At 31.7% G+C, this 22,169-nt stretch overlaps 1 protein-coding gene across 1 annotated transcript in view; it reads left to right on the top strand.

The window, feature by feature from the left end:
• The first annotated feature begins 10,779 nt into the window (after window positions 1-10,779).
• The window catches only part of LOC139513687 (actin-related protein 5-like), a 33,019-nt gene continuing 21,629 nt past the window's right edge, over window positions 10,780-22,169 (top strand). Inside the window, exon 1 of the mRNA XM_071302397.1 lies at window positions 10,780-10,935. The gene's annotated coding sequence lies outside the window, so the exon portion shown is untranslated. The remainder of the gene's footprint in view (window positions 10,936-22,169) is intronic.

The raw sequence follows: 22,169 nt of genomic DNA on the forward strand, positions 1-22,169 counted from the left end.
TCTCAGTATATAATCATGTTACCTGCCTGTTTAATGACGATCAGCTACTTACAGTGTATGATAAAGAAAACATTCCATTTTTTCCAAGACATAATATTTTTTTAAACGCGATTTCATTGTGGAAGTCTTATTTTACCCGCTGGAATTGACTAAATGGTATTATTCAATATTTAAATTATCAGAATTACATTACTAGATTTACAACTAACTGTTTGACTCATTGGGGTACTTGTATATATCTCGTGACTAGATGAATATAAATATCTAAACTGTTGTCTGCATAAGATGAAAAGCAAATCAAAGAATACTGATTACACTCTTTAATTATAGACAATGTCGGAAGTCCAATTTAGTCTCCCAATCTAACCAAGAGAGTTGTAGCTAAAGGAATGGGAAGATTAACAAAACAATTAAACATGTAAAGATGTCCTGTTAAGAAAAAGATAAATAGGCAAAATATATACTTACTTGAACGGTAGAGAAAAATTTAAAGCGTTTTAATTTCAATAAAATATTATCACCGTCACAAGTTGGTTGACCGCTATAAAATATCTGTGTCACTTATATTTGTAAATTTCCTGTTGACAAAACTTTATATTTTTCAAAAAACTAAGGATTTTCTTATCCCAGGCATAGATTACCTTAGCCGTATTTGGCACAACTTTTTGGAATTTTGGATTCTCAATGCTCTTCAACTTTTTACTTGTTTGGCTTTATAAATATTTTGATTTGAGCGTCACTGATGAGTCTTATGTAGACGAAACGCGCGTCTGGCGTACTAAATTATAATCCTGGTACCTTTGATAACTAATTATAACCTCGGATGTTTTTTTCTGCTTGTGGCAACCCCAAATCCCGTCCTTTTTACCCTAAATGTGACATTCCGAATGAAATCATAACCAAATAGAACTTACAAGAGTAACACGATGGACGCAACTTGTTGAGCAGAATCTGTTTATCCTTCCGGGGCACACGAGACAACCACCGTATTAATAAATAGGAGAACGTGTTTCTCAGGCGTTAGTTTTCCTCTCAGGCGTTTTGTAATCTCAAAAACTTGTTTGATGTTGTTTATGTTTTTTGCAGTGCCGTTTTCGACTGAGTTTGAATGTCCTCTGTTGTTGGTTTTCTTTTTTTTTCGTTTTATTTCATCGAAAGCTTGTAGTTGTTTCTTTGTGCGTTTGTGTTTCAAGATTACGTGTAAAAGAGGGACGAAAGATACCAGAGGAACAGTCAAACTCATAAATCGAAAATAAACTGACAACGCCATGGCTAAAAATGAAAAGGACAGACAGACAAACAAAAGTACACATGACACAACATAGAAAACTAAAGAATAAACAACACGAACCCCACCAAAAACTAGGGGTGATCTCAGGTGCTCCGGATGTGCACGATGGTGATACTATAATATAATATACATGTATGTTTTGAGGAGGGGATTCGGTTTACATGTGTGTTTCGTGAAAATGATTTTATGATGTGAATTTCTAAAATAACTGAGAGGAATGTGATTTGTGTAAATGAGGCAGTGTGTGGTACTTGGACTATACACTACAGTATTTATGTAAAGAAGACCGTAAATACCGTGATATGCATAGGCTAATCCACTTTGATTTTACTCGCGGAACCTAGTATTTATTTAAACTATCTGTCGCCATATGTGACGATATTATGGACAAGAAGCATTAAATCGTAGGTAAAGAACAATAATTGGATTATTTTGTTTCTATATAGTTCTATTATACATTCATTTTCTAAATATTATTAATGTTCTTATTTTTACAAAATGAGTATTTATCCATTGAACCGTACATGTTTTATCCTATTTTGTTAGTTAAGCTTACTTACAAATGTATTGATATGGAATTTGATTGATCTTATGTGATGTAAGAAGCGTTACTTTAAATATCGAGAGATCTGTCTGAACTAGATGTTAATTTTCCGTTATGTTTAAATACTATAGCTATCCATGTGTGGATTTCTGCTATTTTCTGCTCTTTTGTCAGATTGAAGTCTTGTGACATACCCCCTATTTCCATTCTCAATTTTATTCAGGACTAATTTACATTCCATAACAGTGATACAGATCCCACATAATTGTGCTCCATATCAATGTATGTTTCAGTTTTACAGACCTCTGGTTTACCAGTTTAAATATATGCCATTCAGAAATGTTTGCAGCATTTCGGTCCATGATACTATATCGCTGTTAGTTTTACATATTCACATTTTACCCATATGAAAATTAAGGTTCAGTTCAGATATATATGTTACAGGGAATTTGTAAAATCAGTGATTTTGTAAAATCACTGGACTAATCAGTGGTTTTGTAAAATCCCTGAAATTTTAGGGATTTTACAAAATCACTGAAAATAGAGCTAGGGATTTTGTAAAATCCCTGATTTCAATTAAGTATAACTTGCTATTAGAAATGTGTTTTTCTTATTAAGATAATAATAGACTAATGATCACTAATGATTTTAAATTTATTTGTTTATTAAACACTATGAGCTAGAACTAGTGTGTAACGCTACTGACTAAAAGGCATGTAAACGGATATTTTGACCACTGTACAAGTACAAAAAAAGTATTCTTACCTATACTTTCTGTTGTCTTATTTCATCATTATTTTGTAGGTAAATTTATACATGTAACAATACAACACGTATTTGCTTTTTATCTATCAATTTTCATGCAGCAATAAGATGCTCTTGCTCTGATATGCATGTAATATTTGCCACTGGATCACATATCCTAACCCACTCAATCTCTTATACCTTACATATGTGTTTTTCTTCTCTAATGACAGCAATCAACTTATGTTCCGTTTTTATATTTGATTTAAAAAAATTGATATAATTGGTTTTATTTTATACAGTAATTACAGAAAAAACTATAATAAATAGTAACTTAGGAAGTTTAATAGGCATCTGGTCGTCTAAAATAGGCGATATTGGACAAACAGGAAACAATTATACAAATCTAAGATTTATAAAACGTTACTATATAAAAATTCATATATAAGATGATAATATACAAATAAGATTTATTTATGGTTCATTACAAGTGATAATTGGATATAAGTCTAATATATCAAATTCTAAAACATATTTCTCTTACGGCAATTTTTTTCTTTGTGCTAAATACAAATTCCGCGAAACGCTGTTTTATGACTTTTACACCTAATCGCAGGTCCATTTCAAGCTTCAACCTTTTAAATCGGACGTCTTGTTTTGTACGATTGGGAATGAAAATAAATATTGACAAAGGTATATGTTCGTGCATTATTGAGGAAATCAGATATCCCCGTCACATCGGGAAAAGGGGGGGGGGGGGGTAGTCTGTTGCGACCTTTGCAAATCAGTATTGACCTTACGAATAAATTAGCCCATTGAAATAACGTAATTTCGTATCAAATTGCATTCCTGATATCCCTACCAATTTAATTCATTTTTCAAATCAATTATCACACATTTACTTTGATATGCTATATATTTCTCTTCGTGTTGGAAAATAACCATGAGAGACAAAAATAATTCTGTATTGACAATTATCTTTGAAAAACAAATTGACTTCGTCAGGTGTCATTTTCTTCTTCTATTCAAAATCAAAATGTTAAATAAATATTGTCCCTGACGAAGGCCATTGAAATGGAATAATGGGAGTGACACGGACGTGAAGGCATTCGAATGGGAAAATGGAGAAATAAAAGATGGACACAGACGATGAAAAGTTTGTTATTGAATAATATACTTATTAAATTAACCATCAAGAATTATAATTTGTAAAACAAACTCACGTAAAATACTACGCCATATTTACATGTAGAATAATGTCCACCCATTATGTCCATCGGGTGAGTTGTTCTGTCTACATACATAATTCTATGATCTATGTCGTAAAATTTGTTAGACAAGCGATTAATTAAATGCATATAAGTACTAAATAAAAAGTTATTGAAACTTAATTAAAACGGATATAATGTTAATCATACGAAATTAAGGCGCCAGAATGAGAAAAAATCATTTGAATTAATGTATTGAATTATTTTTAAGAGTCAGACTACCACACAGAAAGTTACAGATTGTACTAGCAAACTTTTAAAAAAAATAATGTTATTATAACTTGAATTGAAATTCAATATCTAATATCGAAAAACCAATTAAAACAATATAGAAGTAATTTATAGATTGTAAGTGTAATGCAATCCATTGGTGCGGGAATGATACGGTTTCAGTTCCAAAATCAAAACAAAAGTTATCTGTTTGTTCTTTGATGAATGAAACAGCAAATAGTACTATATAAAATATAAAGTAGACCACAATGTTCTTGTGATAAACTTTATGAACGTCGAAGGTTTAATGAAAAACTGTCTAGTTTGAATCCTATTATTTCTTCAACTATGTCAAGACATCCACAGAAACACCTGCATAAATATTTGTTGATCTTTTTCATCCAAAAAAAGCAGCTGGAAAAAGTGAAAAAATAAAGCTGATTACCGAAGAACTAACCTAACAATTACGTAACGTCTGATTAACTGTCAAGAACCTAGCGGGCGGCAAAAATTATGGAAATCGACAAATCGTTTTAGTTCAATGTATCCTAGTCGGATTTATTCTATATTAAACCTTTTGTTTTAGTTCTTCTTTTACGAAAACATTTCCGTTTGACATTACAAACCATTGAACCTTTTAGATCCGACGCTTCTTATTTAACCAGAGTTAAGGTCATTATTTATCTACTATCCAGAACAAAAAAATACAATTCGGATCGCCAAGGAAAATTAAGAAATAATTCATGGAAGCCATAGATTTGTTGGAAATTTACACATGGCCTGGCCGTGATATTCAAATTTTATCCTGAGCGTTAGCGAGGGATAAAATTAACGAATATCACGGCCCAGGCCATGTGTAAATTTACAACAAATCTATGGCTTCCATGAATTATTTCGATTCTAAAAGGACAAATACGATCATTAAAAAACTGAAGCGATGATGGGTATACCGTGTGTGTGGCTGTTCTATTTTACCCACTGTTCGATAAATGTAAAACAAATCTAATAAATCTGCATGAATGATTTCTTAACTAACCGCTAGAAAAAAATGTGATTACTTTTTTTACTTATCAGTGTACCCAACATTTGCAATTTTAGATTTGCATTTTTTTATCGTAAGCTACCGTCAAATTCACTGTTGACATGTTGTAACCAAGGAGCCGCCATGTTGACTTGCTGAAATCAGTAAATGTGCGAATATTGCTGTTATGCATCAGAATCAGAATAAATGTTCTGTAGGGTTTTATTCAATTGTAATTGTTAACACAGCGAAATCCACAACCGTTTACACATAGGTTACGATACATGTGGATTTACGTGGGAGGCATATTTAAACAGCCATTTGTGTACATCTTGGAGTCTGCGCTAAGTATAGATACAATGTATATCGAGAATTTTATCACGGTGTTGTTCACAAAGCGAAAGAAGCACGTCATATTAGAATGATTTCGTAAAAACCTGTTTCATTTAAGTCGAAAAATAAATTCTGGGAAAAAAACATTTATCCCTTTAAAAGATATTAAATGTTGTTGAAGAAAAACTAAACACAATTTGTGGAGAAAAATACGGTCAAACATTACATACAAAGGTAAATAAATGTCAATGATTACCATCGTCAGACATGTCAATGATTACCATCGTCAGACATGTCAATGATTACCATCGTCAGACATGCTATTGTCAAAAAAGTCTCAGTGTTTACATCCCTTTCATAAAAAAATCGTTAGTTTCAGGTTATTATACCTGCGTTTGTTTGTCTTGTGATTTGTATAATGATAAAATTATTTGTTTTCCACACTTGCTATAAATAAATAAATAAACGGGGGAGGTACCGTAAACACAAATTTTTAGTCGAAAAAACCCGAGATAAAACCCACGGCCATTTACAAAAGGGACCACACTATAGTACACAGAAACTAAACTAAGGAGCACAAACCACATCCATCAAAAACACAAAAGGTGAGAAGGGGTAGTGATTGTGAGGAAATGCGTGGGTGAGAGGGGGTAGTGATTGTGAGGAAATGCGTGGGTGAGAGGGGGTAGGGATTGTGAGGAAATGCGTTCTTGAAGGTCAATAAGAAGTTCCTATTTCATTAAATCTTCGTGTTGCTGATTACAATGTACAGTTCCGTGATGATTACTATTTGGTGTATGAAAATCGAAGAAGAGATATAGGGGATATTGAAACGACAAAATGAAGCTATAAACCATAAACATTCTATAATTGTCAATACAATCATATGAGTGACCGTAAAACTATCAATGAGATAACTATCTGAATTCTTGGTGATTCCTATCAGAATAAATGTTCTAAGCGATTTAAGATAGATGTGCATGTAAGTTATTAATGTATTTCTACTTCTTGAGAACAATTGTCATTATGACCAAACCCTGCAATGACATTCTATCTCTAATTCTTATTCAAATTTTTTCGAGTTGAAAGTATTCGTTCATTAACGTTATTGGTAATGTATTGCTTTATTATGCTAATCTTACAATATATATGCATCAAATGTTTTACAAAGTTTGCTACATTGAACTCAAGATTTCTTTCAAGTAAATGGTATAATTAAACTTTTTTACAAACAACTCTAGGACTTTTTTCTAATGCCATTATAGACTTGACTATACAACAGATATGTTCTTGTGCAATATGCAATAACATCTGATTTTAGTGCAAAATGTGAAATCAAGCCGGGCCTTTCCCGCAAACACTTCGATGTCTTGTCTTGTTTAGGCCCAGAGATTATGTCAACTCTTTTAAATACAATTAAACAACTTGATTTCATCTTTTTAATTTTTTTATCTACTGTACCGTTTGTAGTCCAGAACTCGTTATTTGATAAATGTTGGTGATACAAATGTTAAAAAAATATGGACCTTCATAACACGATAATATAATATATGGACGTTGTCTGTCACTGATTAAGGAATGTTACTTGAGTGATACAGCAATGACAATGAGCACAATAACAGGGTATACTATTCCGGACGAAATAATGAAATCATTTAATTGAATCAAGTTCATATTACATAACTCTTTAGAATTTTTACGTGATGAATTACCTGAACTCCATTTAGTCAGACAATTGTACAACAGATTTTTTTAGAACTTGAATTCCTCATTAAAATGTCTGTTATTGCTACAAACGATTGTCAACATGTTTACCATTAGGACTGATGTTTCCATTAATGCCAGATGATATCAGGACTAGGAAGGTTTGGATAACACCTAAACTCCTATTGTCCCTTTTCGTCCTTAGATAAATATGATATCTAGTTAATAGTTTTGGATTAGTTTTATTAATGATACCCGATATCACAATCCGTATGGAATATCATATTGTTCTATCAGTAACCGGACATGAATGTCATAATGTATTTTAACCACTGTCAGCAGATAGATTCACAACGACTGTCAAATAATTCACAAAATGTGTTTTTAAAAGGAAAATATCAGCTCATTTCAATTTTAACTGGAAAACAAAATGAAAAGGTTATAAAAACTCCATATCGTAATGGATAGATATCTTTTAAAATATTACCATAAAAAGGAATAAACATAAGAGCTTGAATCGTTCACCTGCCAAAAACATGACAGTTTGTTATGTATTTTTTACCTTCCCTTTACTTTTTCGGTTTACAGTTTTTGTCAGTCTGTTATAATTTTCTAGATAAATAGCAGAATTTAAAAAAAAAAATATGTCGAAACATCTTGATTCTAGAACAGTTACTCAAACCTACTGAGTTATAAGTAAGTGCTTGTAATGTTTTCTACTAACAGTTTCTGTCTATAACAGTTGTAAAATAATCAAGATGATAAGCAAAAAAGTAAAAGCTGTAAAATTCTTATTTGAGGGCTACAAATCCTACAGAGAATAAAGTCATTCGCTGATGTTGGTCATATTGGCATTTTTGTACATCCTGTATTGTTGAAAATTCTGCTGTCTACCTATATACTATGTTTCAAGTATTCAAAACAATCCAAGAAGTCTAAAGTAGTCATACGAAGATTCTGAAGAATTCATTGAAGGAGTCGTCCAATTGTTTAAGAAAAAATGTATTTTTGTAGTTGCTGTATTGCTGACCACATTTGCTATTTACATATTGAACTTATTAGATCTGTTATAAATTCCAACGTAAAATGCCAAAATACCTTTTGTAATAATTAGTCAAAAATCGTTATTTAAGGGCGATCTTATGAGAGGCATCCTATGTTATCAGGCAGAGCATTTACATTTCAGTTTGAGCCAGGCGTTTTCCTGAAAAAAATCCCACAAATTTGTTCCTTTCGTATTATTACAGATTTTCATGATTATTCATACTGATTTTTCAAAAGGCAACACACAGAACTGAACATCGTCTAATTCGCTTGACATAGAATTGTTATAATTATTGACTTCATAATATTATTACAAAGGTCGTTCAATATTCGGTCAGATATATCTTCTATGAAGACATCTATAATTTCTTTTAAATTGTATAACTATTCAAAAATCCTAGACAATCTGGTGCAAAAATCTACAATATTTAATAAAAATGTCCGTCTAAATTATGAAAATCGCTTATTTATGCATGTAATGCGACAGTCTCTACATGTAATAAAACAATTCATACAGTCTGACAGGCTCGATTTATTTGATATACAATATATATCGTTCATTTAATATTTGATATAGTCATATATTTTTTGTTTCATATTTAAGTTAAAATGGTTTATTGGAAATGGGTGATATATATATATATTGGATGTTTATGTTATTTTTATAGCAATAAGATATATGTATTGGTTACATTTGTATCCTATAATGTAATCACTGCTTAACTACAGTCTGACATGTGATAGCTAAACGTGCAATATTTTTAATCAATTAGCTGGTTACTTGAAAATAAAATTCCAAGCTGTGATACCAATTGAGACAGATATCCACCAAATATCACAGGACAATGATGTCAACAGCGACATTAGAGAACGTCGAATTTGTGATTTCAATATCTTGGTATAAAACGTAATGACGTAAAACAATGACAAAGTCTATATCTAAGCAGGTACACAGAGTATACATTTCCATGATTGAGATTTTAACTGCTTTACAGTCTATATATCGTTTATACTCTTTATCTGTTCTGCAGTAAAAATGCGGTAAATTTTAAGTTTATTTTTGTCCTGCACTTTCCATTATTAGAAACAAGCAAAACATTATTATACACAACCGTAAAAAAAAGTACGCTTGTGCAACTTAGCTTGAACAGATATTAAAATGTCCAAGAAATTCAATTAACAGCAATTTCATTATCATGAATGGTACCCATTTGTCTGCACCAGATGAAAATTTCGACAATTGGTGTCTCTCCGGTGATATATATGTCGAAATCCAAAACTTATTTAAAAATTGAAGAGGTGATAAAACCAAATATGATAAAAGTATAGTCAACGTCAAGTTACATTTGCAGATCAGTCTGTCTCAGGTTAACATTGACCTTTTAGCCTTTGCCGTTTAGTTGAATAACTATATAATAGTTCTTTCAGTTCACTACAAGTGAGTGCAGTTGAGGTCTAATGAAAGTATGCGCTAGAAAGAAAAAAAGACACCAGATGCATTTGAACTTAAAAGGTTAAGTCTGTTTTGTCAATGATTACAGATTGAGATGCTATGCTCCCATAATGTCATCTTGGCGCGGTTTTACGAGCTGTTTGTATCCTAGTATATGTAGATCTGGGACTATTTTATTATTATACATAAACATATTTGCAAATTATAAGTCTTAGAGTCTTACACACTGTATTTCACTTAAGATTCGAAATGACAACATGTCTATGTCTATCAGTTAGAAGCTTTTGCTGACATCTATAAGGTGGAACATCTTAATATTTTCAAACATCATTTTATCACTTTTATACCAAAAAAGAGTACACAATTTCTGGCTTTTATAATTAGATAGCAGCGCTTGTTTTTTTAAGGGTTTTGGAGTCACTGAAGGCCCAAGATGCTATAGAACAAATGATGCAAAATCATGCTTTCTGGGTGTTCAGAAGACATATTTATAACTTTGAAAATGCAAGTTTTGTTTTAATCATTTTTTGACAATATTTTGGTCTCAAAGCAAAATGTATAAATTCAGTTTAAGACTTAAGTTTCCAGGGACAACATCAAAAGCTAGACCAATGTGCATGATAAAGCAAAAGAGGAAATTCACATAGTTAAGTCTGTGGCTGCTGGTTTTTTTTAAACTCATGTCATGATCAAGTTTATAACAAAACTACTAGATTACAAAAGGAATGCATCACTAACAGAATACAGAAAGGCAATCAGTGAACAAAAGACAAATAAATAAGAAACATTGATCCCGAAAAATCAGGGCTACATCTGAGGGGAGGGAAAATAGAACTTGCTTCTTGCAAGGCACTCACCGTGAACACAATTTGATATGGAGACAAGCGTTTGATTTTGAAATTTCCTACATGAGGCATTTGGGGGAAAAAATGAATTTATGAAGAATCTGGTGCCATCTCATACTTTCGATTAGACCTGCTGAGTTATTTATTTTCAATACATTGCAAGTCAAGTATTTTATTTTCAAACTACCACAGAACAAACCATTTATTTTTGTTATTATCAAGGCTGAGTTATCTATTTTCAAAATACTCCTGCCCCCACATGCAATCTGATAATTTCCGGAGATACTGGGCGAGTCCGGGATATTACATTTTTATTTTTTGTCTTTGTCATCTCGACGTTTGATATCACGACTAATTTGCCCTAAAATTATGTTGTAAAAGAAAACTGATTAGCGGAAAAATTAGATTTGTCTGTGGAGAAATAGTCAAATAATTAACTGTCTTTTTATCGTTAAAAGGTTTTGAATTGTATTATAATGTAAGTAAAATATACGAGACAGGTGCTACATGGGAAGGAGGACGACGTCACTATTTTTTAGCTATTTAGTAAACTAACTAACTTCTTCTTTCCTCTATAACTTCCTCCAATAGTTGGTTGGTTAAACCCTTATAATAATTAATTATTCAGTGAAAACATAACTATTTAAAAATAACATTATAAAAAATATATACAGTTAAATCCCTGAAAAAAACATATTGCCTCTCTAGAGCCTTTTTTAGATTCTCGTTGTTAGATGAAAAGATGGAGTGGAAGTAGTCCAAATAATTATGACGTCTTGAAAGGCTATTATAATTTTTTTCTTTGACGCCTTACATCGATGTAAGGCGTCAAAGAAAAAAATTATAATAGCCTTTCAAGACGTCATAATTATTTGGACTAGAGTGGAAGAGGCTAAGAACTCTTTTGTGAATTTCTGCCTCTATGGGGAGAGCACCCACGAGTAAGTATACTGCTGAAATTGCTGTACGTGAAGGAAGAGCTTGTATTTGTCTCAAAAAATTCACATGGAAATCTCTTAGCAACTTAATGTCCCCATTATTGAGTGGCAGAACTTCCAGGCTGTAAAGTAGTCTTGGTAGAACGTATACTCTATATATCATATAGGAAGTTTTAGGGTTTAGTCCATTAGTACCATGTACTCCAACGTTCATAAGAGAGTAAGCTGTTCTTCTGGCTAAGCTTATTCTGTCCTGGATGTTTGTTTTATTTTGGTCCTTAATTGCTCTGATGATACCCAAATGTGTACCTTGTTTAGCTGATGGCATGTTTTTATCATCGAGTTTGAATTGAACTTCACTCTTCGTTGTTTTTGAGTTACTATACTTATTAATTGTAACGCTTTTGGTTGGATGGATCTTGTATCTATGTTTGTCTGAGTATCTTTTAGATGTATCTAGCATAGATTGCATTTCTTCTTCAGTTGATGACAGTAGTATAATGTCATCTGCACAGGTTGGACATCCCGTAAAGTTTGTGCCGATGTACTGGCCCATACCATTCTCTTCAAGTTCTGTAAGTAGGTCGTTAATGTACAGTTTGTACAAATGGCTGGATAGAATTCCTCCTTGGCGGACTCCTTGCCGTACAGGGAAGCTGTTACTAAATCCGTTTTTCCATTTAACTTTAGAGGTAAGGTTGTTGTACATATCAAAAATGATTTCCCAAATATCTGGATCAATATTTTGGTCAAATAACTTGTCGAGAAGAATATCATGATGAACAACATCAAATGCCTTTTGTGAATCCAGAAGTCCGAAAATTAATTTAGATTTTTGTTTTTTTGATATAAGTTCCGATTCAGAGACTAGCAGTGCTGCCATTGCTGGTGAGAGGCCACTTGTGAAGCCAAATTGTAACTCTGATTGTTTATCTAATTTCAGAAGCACTCTCTGAAGGATAACATGTTCAAAAAATTTTCCTATAATTGATGATACGGTGATGCCTCTGTAGTTATCAAGAATTTTGTCATCTTTATTTTTCTTACATACTGCATTAAGAATACCGGTTTTAAATTGGATTGGTACCTTTTTCTCAGCCAATATTTGGTTAAATAGAGAAACGAGATACAGAACAACAACCTCTTCAGCAGATTTGAAGTGTTCAGCAGATAGCCCATATTCATCGCATGCCTTTCCATTGTTCAGATTTGATATTGCCTCAGAAATTTCGGTGGGGTTGAATTTGTCTGAACTAGAATCAGATAAGCTACAGATTTCTTTTATAATTTCACAGCGGAATTGGCAGTTATTTAGAAATTTTTCATCAAAATCAGGATCGTCCTTAGGTGTTGCTAAATTTTGAAAATATTTTGCCATTGCCTCTCTTTGTTCTTCAGGATCAGTGAGTTCATGATCATCATATAGTATGGTTGTAGCAAGTTCTTTAGTGCTGTTTGTATTTCTGCGTATTAATCTGAAGAAATTTTTAGAGTTGGGTTCACTTTCCAGTTTTTTATAAAATTCTTTACCATGTTTACATTCAGTTGCTCTTTCTTGCCGAAGTCTTTTTCTTACGTTTCTTTTTGCTTCCTTCAGTTCCAAAAAACAAGTGTCCTCACCTCTCTTTCTCCCATGAAGGTCCCATATCCTGTGTTTCTGTTTGCTAATCGTAAGCAACTTTTTTGCATGTTGTGAAACTTTTAGTCTTGGGCCGCGGATTTTCAAAGTTTTTGTCGGAATTGTTTTCCTTGCAGCTTGTTTAATTGCATCTATTAGATTATTTGTTTGGTCTTCTGTTGTTACTTTTCGATTTTTATTTTGATCTAATGATTTTTTTACTGCTTCACTGTAAATAGCTGGTACACACTTTTCCCATTCTGTTTTATGCAGTACTTCGTTGCTGAAATTTGATGATTTTTTTTTGTTTTTGTTTGTCGGCTTGAAGTGTTAAAAGAGCCTTGACTGGTACATGGGCTGATAAATTTATTGCATCTTGTGAGAAAGTTTGAATAGAGTGGATAAGGTTGCTATTTGATGACAGGATGTAGTCTATTTTAGATGTAGATTTTCCATTATGATGAAAGAAAGAGTGAAGGTGATCATCATCATCTAGTTGATGTAGATTATAGTCTTTGACAAACTCTTTTAATATTCTATCATGTTGATTATGCCTTGAATTGAGTAAGGTTCCGTTTAGGTCCCCACAGATTATGAAATCCATATAGCAATACTTTTGTATAAGAAATTTGATAATATCTAAATGTTCCCTATATTTTATTACTGAGTTTGTATTTAAAGTTGGTAGGTATGAGTTGATAATACAAACTTGTCGATCCTTGGTTTGAACAGAGATAGCAATGACTCTTTCGTTGCCTTCTGGCAATTTTCTTATTAAATCGTTCCACTTTTTTGGCCATAAGATAGCTACAGACCTTCTAAAATTCAAACTGACCACACGCACGATACACGCACGCACGATACACGCACGGTGAATGCACGATACACGCACGGTACACGCACGATACACGATACACGCACGATGAGCGATGAGCGTTACACGGAGGATTAACGCAAAATGAATGATGAATGATGAACGCACGATACACGCACGATGCACGATGAATGATAAATACACGATACACGCACGATACACGCACGTTGAATGATTCATTGACGAATGAACAACGAACGCTTTTTACACGATTCTCAAAGCTATTTTATTTAGAATAGTATTTAAAATTGATATGCATTTGAATTAAAGGCAATACTTGTTGATGTTTTGCCGATACCAGCATAATAGATAATATGCTAGTTTGACAGCTCAGATTCAAATAACTTAATTAAAATTGGAGATTTTATTGGTATCGGAAATATTTGTGAACTTGGACAGAAGTTCCTAACAATCAAAATATAGTGTCTTGATTTTGTTCAGCCCGAGAGTTCAAGTTTACGGCAAAAGAAGGCGAGACATTGTGTTCCGCGAAACCCTTACTAATTTTATTTCATACAGTTAAAAATCTAAATTATATTTTATGCATACAATGTCCGACGCATTATCTCTACAGACAGTGACTGGTTCTAAAAAATTATTTCAACTACATGTTTGATATAATTGATTGCAATAAATGAATGATCAATGTATTCTTATTTTCATGTTATATATTTTTTTCTCACTTTGACGGATAAATTTTATAAACGATTATATATGTATATATCTAAAAAAAAAAAAGTATTGTAAGCTGTTTTCGTATTCACTACAAGCATAGCAGAAATTAATTGATTCTTTTATGTTAACATGCACTGCAAATGTTTGTAGTTCTCTACATGTATACTTATCAACAGGACAGTAAAATCAGTGATCCGACTGACACGAGCGAACTTACATAACAACTGATTAAACAATCATAATCTCTTTTTTTTTATGTAAGTTACAATGTTCCTTATACTATCCATTGTTATCAGATTCGTATGTGTTAATTTAGAGCAAAAGATATTATTTTTTCAGAAAAATTTGATTCGTACAATTAGATTAGAACTAGCTAAGAAAATGACATTTACCAAATAATTAGAAAATTTAAACATTTGTATACTTCAATATATACTTCTGAAACGACTTTTCGTCCTGAATATGCATGAAATGTTTGCCACTGGACGTTTAAACAACCACTGAATAATCAATTAATCAAAGTTTTCTCCCAGTAAAAATGAATTAAACAATATAAGACACAATTGATGTCTGTTGTTTGTTTGTACAGTAAACATACTGAATTTGTTTATATTCCTTATACAATTTCAAGTATAAAAATTCATACATATCTTCAAACATCCTGACACTTTAAATTTCTAGGAGGTGAGATTCTCGGGGTTTTACCAAGAACTCTTTGGGAAAATGCAATTTTTAATTCCAATTTGAAACCAAACGGTAATAGATATCCCAATGTTTTTTAAAATGCATGTCTAATTTGATAAGGAGATTTGAAAAATCGATCTCAATGGTAGTTGAAATTATTCGATCAGTGCAATCATTTTGTGTCCGTGTCCGTCGTTGTCTTTCATATATATCAATTGGTGTATCCCCTGTTTGCTGTTCGTAATCTGTTGTTTATAGCAGTCAGGCCTCGCGATCGGTGTCGAAATTTAAGCCCCCACTTAGGTAAATTAATGATCATTTATAGGGGAGGGGCTATTTTTCTCGATGCAAACATTATTTTCCTTCCTGAAAACGAAACAGCTTAACAATTTTCTATATTTTTTTTCATTTACTCATAAACCGATGCATGTTAAATGATTTTTTTTCAAATTTAAAAACATATTTTTATGGTAAATATATCTAAATGTCAGGGTAATTTTCTTATCCAAATAATTATTTTTTTTATTTTTTAAGGTAATAGTGTTTTTGACACGTGTCTTATATTTCAGCGATTTTCGGAAAAATTAACGAAAACCGGCACAGGCATTGTTCAATTATAATTATTTGTGATCTTTTATTGATTAAATTTGAATATATGCATTAAATATCAATCTCTATCTAGATAAGAAATTTGTTTGAATTGTACAGCACCCCTTTTAGTCCTTAGTAGCATATTATAACTCATTAGTGCACTTAAGAGTCCTTAGCCGTGTTTAGACGCACCATTTTCTGCTCTTAGGTCGGATTGTTGTTTGACACATTCTCCATTTCAATCCTCCATTTTATTCAATTACTTGTGATTCTCTTCATCTCTCTGTTTGATGTTTTTGCAGACAAAAACAATTCGCAGAATTAATCTTAAAAAGTAGACATTAAACTCTTTCTTCTAAAAACTTTTAGCATTTAAACCTTATTGCATGACATTGAATTAGTATTTTATTATCAGTCTTATCACATATTATATGACCTGAATAATAGTTTCCTATATAATGATTTTTGACAGAAATTTATTTGCTTAATAATTGAAGAATTCGTTCTTTTTATCGACATATTAAAAATTGATGCCGTAAATGTTATTTTGCGCGACGTCAAACTGTGAAATATCGGGAAAAGATGCATTTTTTCGAGATTTAACCATTAGCTTAAGAGCATATGTCCTTCTTTTTTAGAAATAACATGTGGCTTGATAGTCATACCGTACGGAGATTTTTTTTCCCAACTATTATGAAGAAATTAACCACTTTTTTAACTAGATAAATATTCAACAAAAATACGGTTTTTTCTTAATTAAAATCAATTTCTTTTAACAAAAATCAATTATTAACAAAGAATTGTAACACAAATGTAGTAAGAACTCAATTTTGTAACGAAGATATTCCTTATCTCTTTACCGAAATCTGCATATCTTTATATTTTGAAACATAAAATGTTAAGGGTGTCTGCTCAAAAGACAGAAAGGTCCAAGAAACCGAAATATTAAGTAAATGTCGAATAATTTAAACCCTTTTAAATTTAGCACATGAAGATATATTTTTTGGCACATATACACATGTACAGATTGATTTTGTAAAAACAAAATCACTGTCGGTCTAAAACTGTATCGCATGCTCATAATTTTCCTAAAGCTTTAAATGTTAGATCATGAGGGTTTGAATGGGGATTCATTATATGTCTCTGATTATTTCTGTATTCTATAATTTTAGGCAATTTGTTCTATAATTCATTTTACCTGTTGCCGATCATTCTTTATTCCATGTATATTCATTTCTAGTACCTCATCATTTTCTTTTTCTATATATTTGTCTGATTATTTTCTGTATTCTTTATTTTTTGTCTATAATTTCCTTCTATAAACCCCCATCCACACCCTCATGTATAATGGAAGACGATAAACATTTTAGTATACATACCCACCCGTTGTCACTTTCACCTGACATACAAATCACATATTGTTATTACGGGCCCGTTATTTCCACCTGGACACAGGACTTGTATAATATATATGTTACGCAATAATAACGGATATAGTAAATTCAGTAGAATATAACCTGTATCAACGCACTGACTTGTTAAATGTATTTTGAACTGACAATTGTTAATCATATTTTAAATTATTTTAAAATTAAGAATAAAAATCGAGAATATGTCAAAGAGACAACAACCCGAAAAAGAACAGTTGACAGCCGAAGGCCACCAGTTATATTTGCTAATGTTTTAGTTTTGAATAAGGCAAAAACCATTGTATTTTCAGAAAATCTCTAAACGGATCTTTCGAGGTTACGTCACGGAAATGTATCTTAAATGAAAAGGTGCAACTGGGTGCATCCCAAAAAAAAAATTTAAAAAAAAATCTATATATATAAAATGACCGGTATTCGTCAATCAGACAGCAATCCAGCATATGAACATAAACACAAGAAAGTTACCTGACATCTAGAATAAGAGGTTTAAGCATACATGTACCCCGCGCTGGTATCAACTTACTGAGTTGTGATTAAAATTCAATATACATGTAGGACTGTGAAACGGGAAATATACGAAAGATTTGTTTTTACGTACGATTGAGTATCATTTCCTAAATACATACGGGTCCACACACTATTCTTATGATTAAATAATGGTAAATGAGGATCTCATTAGAAGAACAAATTAAGTAAGGAAACATGTAGAAGCAAGAATGATTTCCACATGCAAAACATCAAATAGGACGATCTCTCAATTAGTACGCAACAACTTGAACTATAACATCCATAGACAATAACACTATAGTAAATGCTTTATATACTGACATTGAAACGAAAATACTGCTCATAATAATTACACATATGTAGACTTTAATTGAGGTATCCCGCGTTATATAAACCATCGCACACCATTGCGCCAAAGTGTGCTGGTCTGCGCCGAAGTGTGCTGAGCTATTATTTCATTATTCAATCCGATGTAAAGCAAAATGAATGATACCGTTTTGAGCTATAAAACCAAGGCAACCCTTTATACTAATCAAAAATTGCTTGGTCTTGATAGATGCATACGAAACTTCAATTAATTGTTTGTATTTTTCAATCTTTTATATCCGATAAAAATGAACAAAAAATGGAAAAAAACTACCGATTGTTCTACGAGACAAAATTTATCCTTAACAGAGTCTTTGTCATATGGATTCACAAAGAATAGTAAATTTCCTCAGTAACAGAATAAAAAACACCCCATGGTAAAAAAAAACCACGGGAGGGTCTAAACACTGATAAGGAGTCCTTAGTGCACTAAGAACGTATAACATGACACTAAGTACTAGATGGGATGTTGTTACATGTAATTTCTTTTCATATTATGGGATATTTAATGCATAATTTTCAAATTTTATAGAAAAATAATAATAAATAAACAAGATATTCGATATTATTAAGACACGTGCCTGTTTTTCTTTGATATGCCGAAAATCAATGAACCATTTTACATGTGTCAAATTACATAACTGATTACACGGGAATCCTCCTATCTGTTGTGTTAACGTTTAATCGACAAGATCGGTAAAGTTGGATACTAATAAATGAATTGTTGCTGGAAAAAAATATTTCAGAACGAAGAAGTATTTTCTTAAGTGTGTTTTGTAAATATTTCATGTAAATAATAAATTTGTCAACAGAACAATATATCTAATGTCGGTTTTTCCGAGCCGGCATACAAATTTGGTGTTCGTACATTGGTATCACTTCGTCGTCGTCCGTCGTCCGCTTGACTTGTTCGTGTAGCGTTTTCACAAATTTTGGTATACTTAGTGGTTTCCAGTTAATCACCATTTCGAATACGTGTTTTATAGATTCGCAAATGATACTTGTCCACAAATGAACATGCTGGTTACGAGATTTCAATACATATTCGTACAATCGTTCTTTAAGTTTTTGAAAGTACGTGTTAAAAGTTTTGATAACAAGAAAAAGATGTGGTATGATTGGGGATGAGACAACTCATCGCAAGAAATAAAATGACACAGAAGTTTTCACCATAAGTCACCATACGGCCTTCAACAGTGAGTAATAAACAAACCACAGTCATTATTTCATAAATGATCTCATACAATATGTTAAACAGACAATTTGTTAAAAAAAATCGTAAGGGTTCCGCGGAACCCAGTGTCTCGCCTATTCTTTCTGTTAATTGCAGGCTCAACAAAAAATGAGGAAATAAATCAATCAAATACTATACTATCTTTTGATTGAAAGAAGCTCCTGTCCAAGTTTGGTAAAAACCCAGGACAGTTTATGAATCTAATAAATGTTTAAAAACTTCTGGATACTATCTTATGATCATAAACAAGCTTCTTTCCAAGTTATGTTAGAAATTCAGGATAGTTTAAGAAACGGTTATTAATTTCAAAAACTTTAACAACAGAGTGAATATTTGTAGACGCCGCCGACGCCGACGCCGACGGAATGTAGGATCGCTAAGTCTCGCTTGTTAGACTAAAGTCGAAGACTCGACAAAAAACATACAAATCAGATTTCCTTCTGACATACGGGCGCACTACGCTTTTTTTATACGCCCGTCAACATTTTGACGGGACGTATTATGGTATACAAATGTCCGGCGTCCGTCCGTCTGCCGGGCGTCCACATGTCGCACTGTAACTTGAGAACCGCTTATCCATTTCATGAAACTTTACATAGTTGTTTCTTATGATGATTTTCGGAATTTACTCATATTTTTAGTGAAACCATTTGTATATAAACGCGTCTTTGTCGGAATTAAAATAAAAAACAAAACACTTATAAATATATATATTCCTTTTGTCTTCGTATATCTTACATTAACATTTTAACAAGCTGACCAAACTCTTACTTATAAGTTAGCGCACATCAAAGTCGTGCTCCTATGGCAAACAATTTTGTTGGGAAAGAAATAAAGAAACAAGCAAAATTATTTGTCCTTTTTATCATTTTGAATAAGAACAACACATATAATTATAAATATTTGACGCATAAATCTTTTCGATACAATTGTTTTAAATTACTTAAGATAAAAAGATCGTGATTGTTTAATCTGTTGTTATGTTATTTGGCACGTGTCAATCGGTTCATTGATTTTCGGCATATCAAAGAAAAACCAGCACGTGTCTAAATAATGTTGAATATCTCGTTTATTTATGATTTTTATCTGTAAAATTTGAAATTTAAGCATTAAATATCAATCTCTAGAATGATATATATAAAAATAATACATATAACAGCACTCCTTTTAGTCCTTAGTGGCATTGTATAGTCAAGGCTTTAGTGTACCAAGGAATTCTTAGCAGTGTTTAGACGTACCGAAATAAAACATCCGTCATTCTTTAATAATCATAGAAGGTTAACCACTAGTCTGTTTCCCGGCCGTCATTGAAATTCTTGACAATACCTTAATATTTGTATATTCCGAAGGCATACTGAATGTTTTACGGAGGGGACCAACCTAGTTAACAACGTGCTATTGGGATTATTTTTTTCGGATAATAATCTTTTAGACATACATTAAAAACGGTGTCATTGATAGGCAACCATGAACACAATGAAAAATGAATCCGTGAAAGTGTTCCATGTTTATTCCATTCAAATAAAGATTTGTTATGATAATACCATATATTTAACTATTTTATCATAAAAAAAAACAAAAAAAAAACAAGATTATATCTTAAACTTGTAAATTCAATTTCAAGTTTTAAAAGTTCCTCAATTTAAAATCCTTCTGAAGGAATACATGCTATATTTGCCTGATCTTATATTTGTTTAATTAAAATAATGCCTTCAAGTACACATAATGTTTATTTTTATTCAATTTTCCACAAAACATAATTAGCTTAGTTTAAATGAAATTCAGAACAGAGAATTCAAACACTGTTGAAGAGAATATACATATTCGTGTTAATTCGCCTCAGTTTAATTTGTTAAATCAAGTTTGACATTTAACATTTTAATCCGCAATCCACATTTACCCGACAATCTTGTATATTGCATTTTCTCAATGTAATAACATTACGACGTGCATGTGACCATCAAAAACTAAGACAAAAATGATATTTATAATGGCATTTACCAAAACTTAAATATTTGAAAATATCTAAGTAGCAAATAAACGAAGAATTATAATCTAGGCTAGTTCAACCAAAGATTTGTATAGTTTTTTTAAATAAAATATTGTTGGTGTTTTTTGCGACTATAGCAGTAACATTGCCGTTATTAAATGAAAATATAAAATTTTTGCTATCTGGTAATTAAAGGTTAAAATGTTCATTAAAATGTATAATATTTGTCTTAATACTACATGTAATGGGCATTTTAGAATGACATGAAATTCATCTTCAATAGTAGAGCTACAACACATGTCATCTCGTTGACTTCTTTTCTTTCATACTTTCCAGTTTCTATTTTTTTAGTGGAGCTACCCACATCTAAATTTGGCGAAAGCACTTTTGTTTTTAATTGACAGAATATTTTTAACAAATAACAGTTGGCCAACAGTATATTTCGCTCAGTTGAATAGAAATTCCAATTTTAACTCTTCTGTCGTAGAAATGTCAGTATCAAGTTATTGTTTTTACGTACAACATGTAATTATATCAAAATGTGTCAGTCCCAGCCAAGATTCACTGAATAACCACGAAATATTCACAGATGAAAAAATATTTACACAAAAAGTCATAAAGATTTGATTTGAATTGAATTGAATTATGAACGTTATGTACGATGAAGTTAATTAAGTGTTCACAAGAAAGTAAGTATGACTGTACATTTTATTTAAAGTCGGAACATATATATATACTTTAACCGTGAGAAAAAATATAAGCTTTGGTGAGCTATATAACCGACTATTATATAAAAAAAAAACGC

The sequence above is a fragment of the Mytilus edulis genome, chromosome 2 (genome assembly GCF_963676685.1).
Source record: "Mytilus edulis chromosome 2, xbMytEdul2.2, whole genome shotgun sequence".
NCBI classification, from domain to species: Eukaryota; Metazoa; Mollusca; class Bivalvia; order Mytilida; family Mytilidae; genus Mytilus; species Mytilus edulis.